The sequence below is a fragment of the Camellia sinensis genome, chromosome 13, assembly GCF_055761805.1.
Source record: "Camellia sinensis isolate YWXY chromosome 13, ASM5576180v1, whole genome shotgun sequence".
Lineage (NCBI taxonomy): Eukaryota > Viridiplantae > Streptophyta > Magnoliopsida > Ericales > Theaceae > Camellia > Camellia sinensis.
In genome coordinates, this window is record NC_138973.1 from 67,718,754 (window position 1) to 67,728,059 (window position 9,306).

Sequence of the window (9,306 nt, forward strand, 5' to 3'; positions counted from 1 at the left end):
TTTTGGTTTTCTTTTATGTAATGGTTTAAACAATTGTGTGGTTCTCAAGAAGTTTTCTAATATAACTTTCCATTAGTTCTTCGAGTATTCTGCTTTCTATGATTATTGAATGCTTTCCATATAATAGTTTTTTACTCTTTCATGTTCAAGGTATGAGACGAGCCATACATCGAGAGATAAGTCGTGTTGCTACCCTAGTTTAGAACGAACGACTTGTACTACTTGAGATGGTTTGTGTCTATACATTGAACGTGCTATTTTTTTGATAAATGCTTCGAGCTTGTAGTTGCAAAGTATTATTTAATTCGAACCGTAACATAATTCAATCTCAAATTGAAGCCTTATTTATGTAACTAGTGGTGTTCTCATTACCATAGGTTTTTCCACAATCAGTAATTCCAATTTCAATTTCAATCGCTAGTTTAATTGCTTTGTTTAATTTAATTAATATTAAGAATTTAGGAATTTAACATTTAAATTAGTTTAATTTCACAATTGTCCTTGTGGATCGATACTTGGACTTACTATTATTCTAAGGAATTTGGTATACGTTAGTGTTTATTTTATTTTCTTCTCTTTTTCTCTACTAATTTATTTATTTTGTCATTGTATTTCATATTTTTGTTTGTCAATTTTCTTTCATGCTAACTTAGTCTAAGTTAATTTAGGGTAGTATAAAAAAAATATAAATGAAAAAAAAAATTATTTAAAAAAAAAATGAAGTGTGTGTCTATGTATGTTTGGTTTGTCCCTGCCTCACTGGATGTGCGCCTACGCTGTCTGGTAAGATCCTCTCTCTCTCTCTCTCTCTCTCTCATTTTACTCTCTACTTTACAGTTGTTTACATTGACAATAATGTTGTATTCCAGTTAAGGGGTGAGGGTATTTATAAAATAAAAACAATTCATGTTTGTACTTGCTGCACTTGATTGCATCACTTTACTTGATGTTCACTTTGTGCCAATATAGTAGTGATATAAGCATATGTTAATTGGGAAACATAGTGGATTTGTATAAAAAGGGTTTATTGGGTAAATACTCGCATGCGATATTTGTACTAGGAGAGTTGTTTGTGTTTGTAGTATTAGTACACTTATCATGAGTATGCCTTGATTCACATGAACACACTTTCATAACGGTGACCTCTTTATTGTAATCCCTGATGTACATTATTGATAATTGCTAGTGTTGCAGAAAGGAATAAATGAGTAGCCTTGATTCTTATAAAAAAAAAAAAAAAAACCTTGACTTGTTTGGGTTCATAACCTCTTTAACTCAAGTTATTAAGCCCGTAGGGGTGTCTCTACACCTAGTGCCCTAAAACCGTCTGGTTTGGGAGTCATTGACCCAATACTTGCTACATGGGTTAATTAGAAAGTTTAAGGGACCTAGACATTGCATAGTTAAGAAAACAAATAAAAAAAATTTTTTAAAAAAATAAAGACTTGTTCGGGTTTATAGCCTTTTCAGCTCGAGTTATTAAACCCGTTGGGGTGTCTTCACACTTAGTGCCCTAAAACCGTCTGGTTTGGGAGTCATTAGTCCAATGCTTGTTACATGAGTTGATTAGAAAGCTTAATGGATAAGGACATTGCACAGTCTTTCAAAAAAAAAAAAAAATGATAAGAATCTTAGTTGCAAAAGTTTAGTTTTTTGTATATGTTGGGTGTTATTGTGAGTTACGCTAGGCTATTATAGTGGACAGTTAATGTAATAACCCAACTCTTTCAGCTACTTTAATTCCCTAATTATATGTGTGATTATACGTGTGCTTACATGTTTGATGTGAAATTACATGTTTAAATGTGTGAATTCTATATTTCTTAATTTGTATATGTCAATCATAAGAAAATCTATTAAAATTATAACCTTTGGGCTGAAAATTTAAAAACCTTAGTGGCGCGATAAACCAAAATTGACTTGACAATTATGATTAATATGATTTTTAGAACATAATATAAAGTTTTGTAAAAATTGAATTCGTAATGAATTAATTGGCTTATTTGGCTAAACTTCTAAAATTAACGACTTCAATGAGTTCAGACCTCGAAATTGAGTACATACATATGTTAATGGAAATTTTTAGAGCCATTTGGAAAGTTTAAATGAAATTTTTTTTCGTTTGATTCGCTAAGGCTTGTTTGGCAAGCATGGTAGCTAAATACGTATATATGTTACATAAGTCTCTTTTGAGCTAATCTCTTCTCATATATATTGAGTGGAAAATTCTGGAGAGCCACCCAAGAGAGAAAGGAAGAAGAGAAAAGATAGGGAGAAAGGAGAAGAGCTTGAAGATTAAAGAAATTGTTAGATGAAATTAAAGATTTAGCTCTCAAGGTAAGTGGAAATTAACTAAACTACTTTTAATCTTCCATCTTTTCTTTGGAATCAAGCCTTGGGATGAAGTTTTATACCCATAAAAGGTAAGGTTTATGAATTATTATCATAGTTTAACTTATTCCATGAAATTGAACATCTAATCTTTGGATTCAGTTAAATAAAAGGTTGATTCTTGTATTTGGGGTTTGTTTTGAGTTAGCTTGAGAGGATATACCTTCTAATCATCAAGTTTTGCATGTTTTGATCTCTATATGTTGTATCTCTTTGTTAAACCATGAAAAGATGAAGTAGATAAAGGAATATGAAAATTAAAGTAAATTAGAATTCACTTGAGTTTAGAATCCATGCTTAATATGATCATATGACATGTTGTTGAAGTGAAATTGTTTGAATAAAGCCTTGAGAATGCCTTGAAAAAGCTTGAAATTACTGCATTTTCGGATTACCCAAAACAGAGCAAAAACCGCACGTGTGGGGTCCATGGCCGCATGTGCGAGATGCACCGCCGCATGTGCGGGGCCCATAGCCGCACGTGCGGAAAATAGAGGAGACAGACTGAGGCTTACAGCAATAAAAACATGTGCGGCACACCTTCCCGCACGTGTGGTGGGAACTCCCGCACGTGCGGCTAAGGGGGAGGAATTCTGTCAACTTCCTTTCCGCTGTTTGACCCTCTGAAACTGTTAATGTGTATATTTGATCATTCTAAACTGTTTAAAACTGAATGAGAATTTACGAATCGGATGTAAGGAAAGGCTAAAGAAAAGAAAATAATTTATAAGTTGTGTGTGCGCGCCTTGTGTAGGTCACTTGTCGGAGGAGACTCTTACGCGACCAAAGCACTGTAAGTAATAATAGTGTATTGATATATTTATTCATGTATTTCTGCTTATGACTTATTATACCTTGGTTGTGCTTGACATGTTGAGATCATTGAGCTATGGCTTATATATTATGATTGTGAATGGTATATTTGGGATGAGTGGTGTTATAATTCTATATATATATATATTTTTTTACTTGTGAATAGCATACGTTAAACTAATTGTAAGTGAATGGAAAAGCATACGTTAAACGAATTGTAAGTGAATGGAAATGATTGAGCTATGGGTCAAATAGGAACAATGGCATATGAAATGGACCTAGGATCGTTCCGTCTCCGTTATGATTAATGGCTCTATTACCAAGGGAGATGGAGTGTCACGACCCAAACCCGGCCCTATGGGTTTAGCACCGTAACCGGCCAGTAATCCAAGATTACCGAAGGCCTGCAGAACAGTAACACAGTAAAACAGAGTACAGGGCCTGGCGGAAGCCAATACAGTAAATAAATAATGTCCATTGAGCTGTGACAGTCTGTATGCCAAAAAGATTTTTCATGCATTCACATATACAAGCAGTACAGTCTATACAAAATTTACAATTACACGGTACAGGGACCTAATCGCTTGGTAACAGTACAGTTAGCAGCTGACAGTCTATACAGAAGTCCAACAGTGTGGGGACAGACGGGGGAAAAACAAAACACCCCAAAGCCATAGCATGGCAACTCGGAACCTCGCGGTGAGGCACAAAGGCTGGCTTGACAAAACTGGAGTCTAACCCACGCTCCTAGCTCCGATCTGGTGGCTGAGCACCTACATATATATATAAACAGTGAGCTAAAGCCCAGTGAATAACATAATGCGTAAAGAGGTTAAGAATGAAATGTCCTTATAGTAATAAAAAAAATTCATTAAACAATATTTCAGTCTTTCAGTCAGAACAGTTATTCAGTCATATGTTGTATATCCATTAGCATAGCAGTAAATAGTAGGTCTTAAAGACCAAACAGTAATGATGGCCATCAGTCAGTAAACAGTAGTGGTTCCGCGAGGGAACCGACAGAGATCTCTGTAACAGTAGCAGTAACAGTATACAACAGTTGCTAAGGATGCCACAATACATTTCGGAATATAGGACATACATTCAACAATTAACAATAAATACTTCAGAAAATAGTTTCGTTAAACAGTCAGAAAACATTCTCAGTTGAACATATCTTTACACAATTGTTACTCACAGTGTTCGGGCTACGGTGTGCTAGAGCGTGTCTCCCCAGTCGCCAACCCTACACAGTTCACAGGTTGAACACACACTAAGCTACACAGTTGGAAAATATCATAATTTAATCCCTAATGCCTCGGTGTGTTCTACATCTATATCCTCAACAATATGCCTTAAACTAGGCCTAAGAATGCCTAGAATGGGATGAGGATGCAAAGATGTGATCAGAAAACAGTTTCAGAATTTTCAGAAAAACAGATTCCCGCTCGAGCGCAGGTTTCCCCGCTCGAGCGGTCATGCAACAAAGGTACACGCTCGAGCGTCAATTTTCCCGCTCGAGCGTACTGTAAAAGTACTGGATGGGTGAAATCTCCGCTCGACGCTCGCTCGAGCTTGAGACACAAGACTCCACTCAAGCGCCCAATCCTCCGCTCGAGCGGACTGTAAAACAGTGCAGAGATACTGGATGCTCGAATTCCACGCTCGAGCGGAACTTCCCCCGCTCGAGCGGAAGTGCAAAATCTGGGAATTCCAGATTGCACCTCCAAGCCAAAACCCAGGTTCAAAAGCATCAAAACCGATCCTCTTGGGCTGAATTTCCAGAAAATACTTGTAAACATATAGAATAACACGGTTCAAAGCTCAATTTTAGAAATCAAAGCCCAAGGGTGTTTAATTCAAACTCAATTTCAAACCAATTTCATGAACAATATGAACATGCAAACATGCATGAATTCAAATCATTTTGAAGCTCCAATTTGATGTTCTAAGAAGCCACTTGATCCCAAAACAAGTTGAAAACATGGACCATTACAAAATTATGAACATGCATGCACCATTTTACCATGAATTCAACTCGAAAACTCATTAATTCAAACATGCATGCATGAAGTGAGCTTCAATTCACCATTAATGAACCAATTCATGACTTAGCTCTACAATTAGACATGAACCATGCAAGAACAACTCAAAGACACAATTAAGAAGATGAATGATCTACCTTAGGTGTAGAATTAGGAGTGAGGGAGCTCAAATATGCAAATACACTTCAATTTCCTTCAAGTCTCTCAAGCCAATTCACAAACATGAACTCAATTCTCTCTTAAAGCTCTCACCTCTCTCTCTACTCGGTGGAACTCAAGGAAAAGGCTGATCAAATGTTGCTCCTAAGTGAAATCAAGTCTCAAGACGGTCCAAGTAGTGGGCCACTAGAGTGGCATTTGTGTAATTACGGCAACCATTGCAATTTAACTCATTTTAATCTAATTTAATCATACATAATCAGTTTTCAGATAAATATACCATAAAATCACATTAATTATGAGGATCATAAAACATCAATCAATTCCCGATTCGGCAGCCGATAAGGCCTTCAATTAGCAGTTTAAACACTAAAACACGAACAGATCAAATAATCAATCAAACAGATAGAATACAAATTAACACACATACTCAGTCAATTCAGTTCCAGTTTTTCAGTCAGTCAGTTCGGTACTTTAATCAGTTCAGTTATCAGTCATAATCAGTTCAGTTTAACGGTAATCAGTGTTTATCGGTTAGCAGTGGTGAGGGTTATTACATGGAGACATGCCGATGTTCCATCTACCCTATAAAGTCCAGAACAACTATTGATATGTTGGGCCCGAGGCCCGAGGCCGTTTTGTATTATGTTGGGCCCGAGGCCGTTTTGTATTACGTTGGGCCTGAGGCCGTTTTGTGTTACGTTAGGTCCTAGGCAGTTCTGTCTTATGTGGGCCTGAGACTGTTTTGGAATATGATTATGAGGTTATGTGTACCCTAGATAAATTTTCTCCAAGACACATGCTTATTCACTTGAACCTCCTTACATTATTATTTTTCATTGAGCCTTGCTCACTTCGTTTTTATGTGTGTATGTAGGTGATCAGCTTGGAGGGCAGTCCTAGGTCAGCTTCAGGGAAACTTTTGAGGGACCGGTTTACTCAAGCCTCTAAAGTATAACCTTTTGTATTTTGGGAAGCGTCTCCACATTTGTCGAGTCCTTTGGAGCCTGTTATTTAGACACTAATGGATATGTAATTTTTGTCTTGCTAGTGTACATGAACTATACTTGTATATATGAACTGAGTATATGAACTTTCTGAATATGCTGTTTAATGATCCTGGCATGTAGACATAAGCTAGACGGACATTCTTATTTTGGTATTTGCTTCCGCTTAAGGGCCCATATTTGAATAAATATCTGTGGAATTTTTGTTTTGAGGCCTAAGTACAGGCCGGTCATGGACCAAACTTTTAGGGACAGTTTTGGGTCATAACAATTAAATTAGTTATGGGGAATGCACTTTACACCAAGGGCACTCATGATGTGTTTACTAATATTCACAAACACAAAGGACTTAACATTTGTATTAACTGAATTGCAGTCTTTGCTCAATAGATTCCTTCATGCATGTCCACTGTGCTTGTAACAACCCGAAAATTTAAGTTGTCCCTTAAATTTTATATTAGTATTATTTAATTATAAATGAAAAAATATAATAATTAAGCTAAAAAAAAAGAAAAAAAAAGAGATATAGATCAAGATGTTTATCCTTGCGGATAAGCGTGCAACAAGGAAGGGCCATGTGGTGGATACACATGGTTCTTTGGGGAGGGAGGTAAATGGCGTGGAGAAGAAGAAATGCACCTATATAAGGGTGCCTCGGGTAAGAAAAGAGGAGCAAGGAAAGAGTAATCAGTCAGTAAAGGAGGATGTTTCGATAAAGGATTAATATTTAGGTGAGTTATATTATATCTTGAGCCACCATCATATATTTTATGTATATTTTGAGTTACCATAATTTATTTTACACAATTTGTGTTTTATAAATTATATTACCATTTCTAATTTATGAACCTTATTTTATATAATAAGGAAAACCCATGGATATAGCTGTTTATTAAAATGTGTTTTGAGTAATTATTTTATAAGTACCACCTCGGAGGTTCTATGCCTTGGGGGACTTAAATAACCATTGGCCCTCTAATTAGTCACTTTGTGACCCTCTGTCGATCATGGATCCACTGACACTCTGATTTCTAGTATAGAGCAAAGTGCTGTACAGAGCTAAGTGCTACACTATTGTGGGAGCCACCTCTTGAATCCTATTCTTGTGTGGAGCAAAGTGCTGTACGGAGCAAAGTGCTGTACGGAGCTAAGTGCTACACTATTGTGGGAGTCACCTCTAGAGTTCGTATGATATAGCGATCCCGGGTTTACCCTTGTTGTACAGTGATCCGGACATGTGTCCGTGGATGTTGGTAGTTGTTTATTTCCTAGTTTGCATCCTTTCTTACTTTGTATTTGAGTTATAGGATGTGTTGAGCGGGTTTGTTACATGTTGGTTGAGTTTAGAAACCAAAACTAGTTGCCCAGATTTTTGGCCTGTACGCTCGAGCGGAGGTGTTGGCGCTCGAGCGTAGATTACATCCATCCAGTATCTTGTTGTGCAGTGTTGTGAGCTCGAGCGTAGGGTTGGGAGCTCGAGCGGAGTCCTGGTTCTGCAAAAGTGCTGGGCGAGTGCATTCTGCGCTCGAGCGGGAGGTTGGCCGCTCGAGCGGAAGTCTGTGAGTGGACGCTCGAGCGGGGTGTTTTACGCTCGAGCGGAAGACTGGGTTTAAGTCCCGAAATTGTGACTTTTCAAATCACTTTTTGCTTTCTCTTCTCTCTCTTACTTTTCCAAAATCACCATTGTTGAGCCTCTCACTCTAGATACTACCTTCTCTCTAGGTTTTGATCTAGTAGGAGTGATTTACTCACCTTTGGCCTTTACAAAAAAGTTGTTGATCGTCGAGGGCTTTATTTTAATCTGAAAATTTCGAGGTTTGGAGCATTTTGGTTTTGATCTTCATCTCCTTTGGGACTCCGAATTTGAGGTAGGGATAACCTACTCCTCTCTATGGGTTTTGTCTTTAAATTTTGGTATTTTGAGATGTTGGGCTTGGTTGGGTAATTTTGTGAAAGTTTGGGGCTTTTGTGTAATTTTACAAAGGTTGGGGTTTCATTCATAATAAACCTAGATGCATGTTTGGCATGAAGAAAATGGAATGATTGTTGAATCATTGATGAAAATGGGACCTAAGGGTTGAAATGGTAATTATGGAAAATGGCCTAATTACATTGTTTAATTAATTGAGATAATTAATTGGTGAGAAATGAGGAAATGAAATGTTGATTGAATATCCATTTGTGCATTTATTTTCTGTTTTAGAAATAACTGCTTTGGGCTATCGGTGGAGGATAGTCGTGATTGTTGTAGACAATGTATGTTGATTAGGCAAACTGAAACTAATCAATGGAATGTGTTATGGAACTTGACAGTTGCTAGAATACATTAATTGTTTGTATTGTGTGATTGTATATAGAACCAATGTGTTTATATATGTTGTGTGTAGAGGAGGAGATAGGGGATGTACTCCGCGGTTTAGGGGAAGATAGGGGATGGACCTCTAAACCGGATAGGTATTTGGAGGAGATAGGGGATGTACTCCGTAGACAGAGCTCATATGCTTGTCTAGAGAAGTGAAGATAGAGCTCATATGCTTATCTTTGTGAAGTGAAGTGTGGATACAGCTTGTATGCTTATCTGTGGATATTGTTGATATACATATCTGTTGTAGAGTGTGGATACAGCTTGTATGCTTATCTGTGGATATTGTTGATATACATATCTGTTGAGAATGTGGATATAGCTTTTATGCTTATCTGAATGTGAGATATAGTTTTTATACATATCTGTGGAAATGATGATAGAGCTAACATGCTTATCTGTTGAAAAAGGGAAAATGAAAAGTAATTGGGACTTGTAAGTCGTTGGCATAAATATGTAATTTATGTGATTGTATCAGTGTTGACCAACTATCAATTGCTAATGTTTTAGTCATTGTCCATGGTTGGTT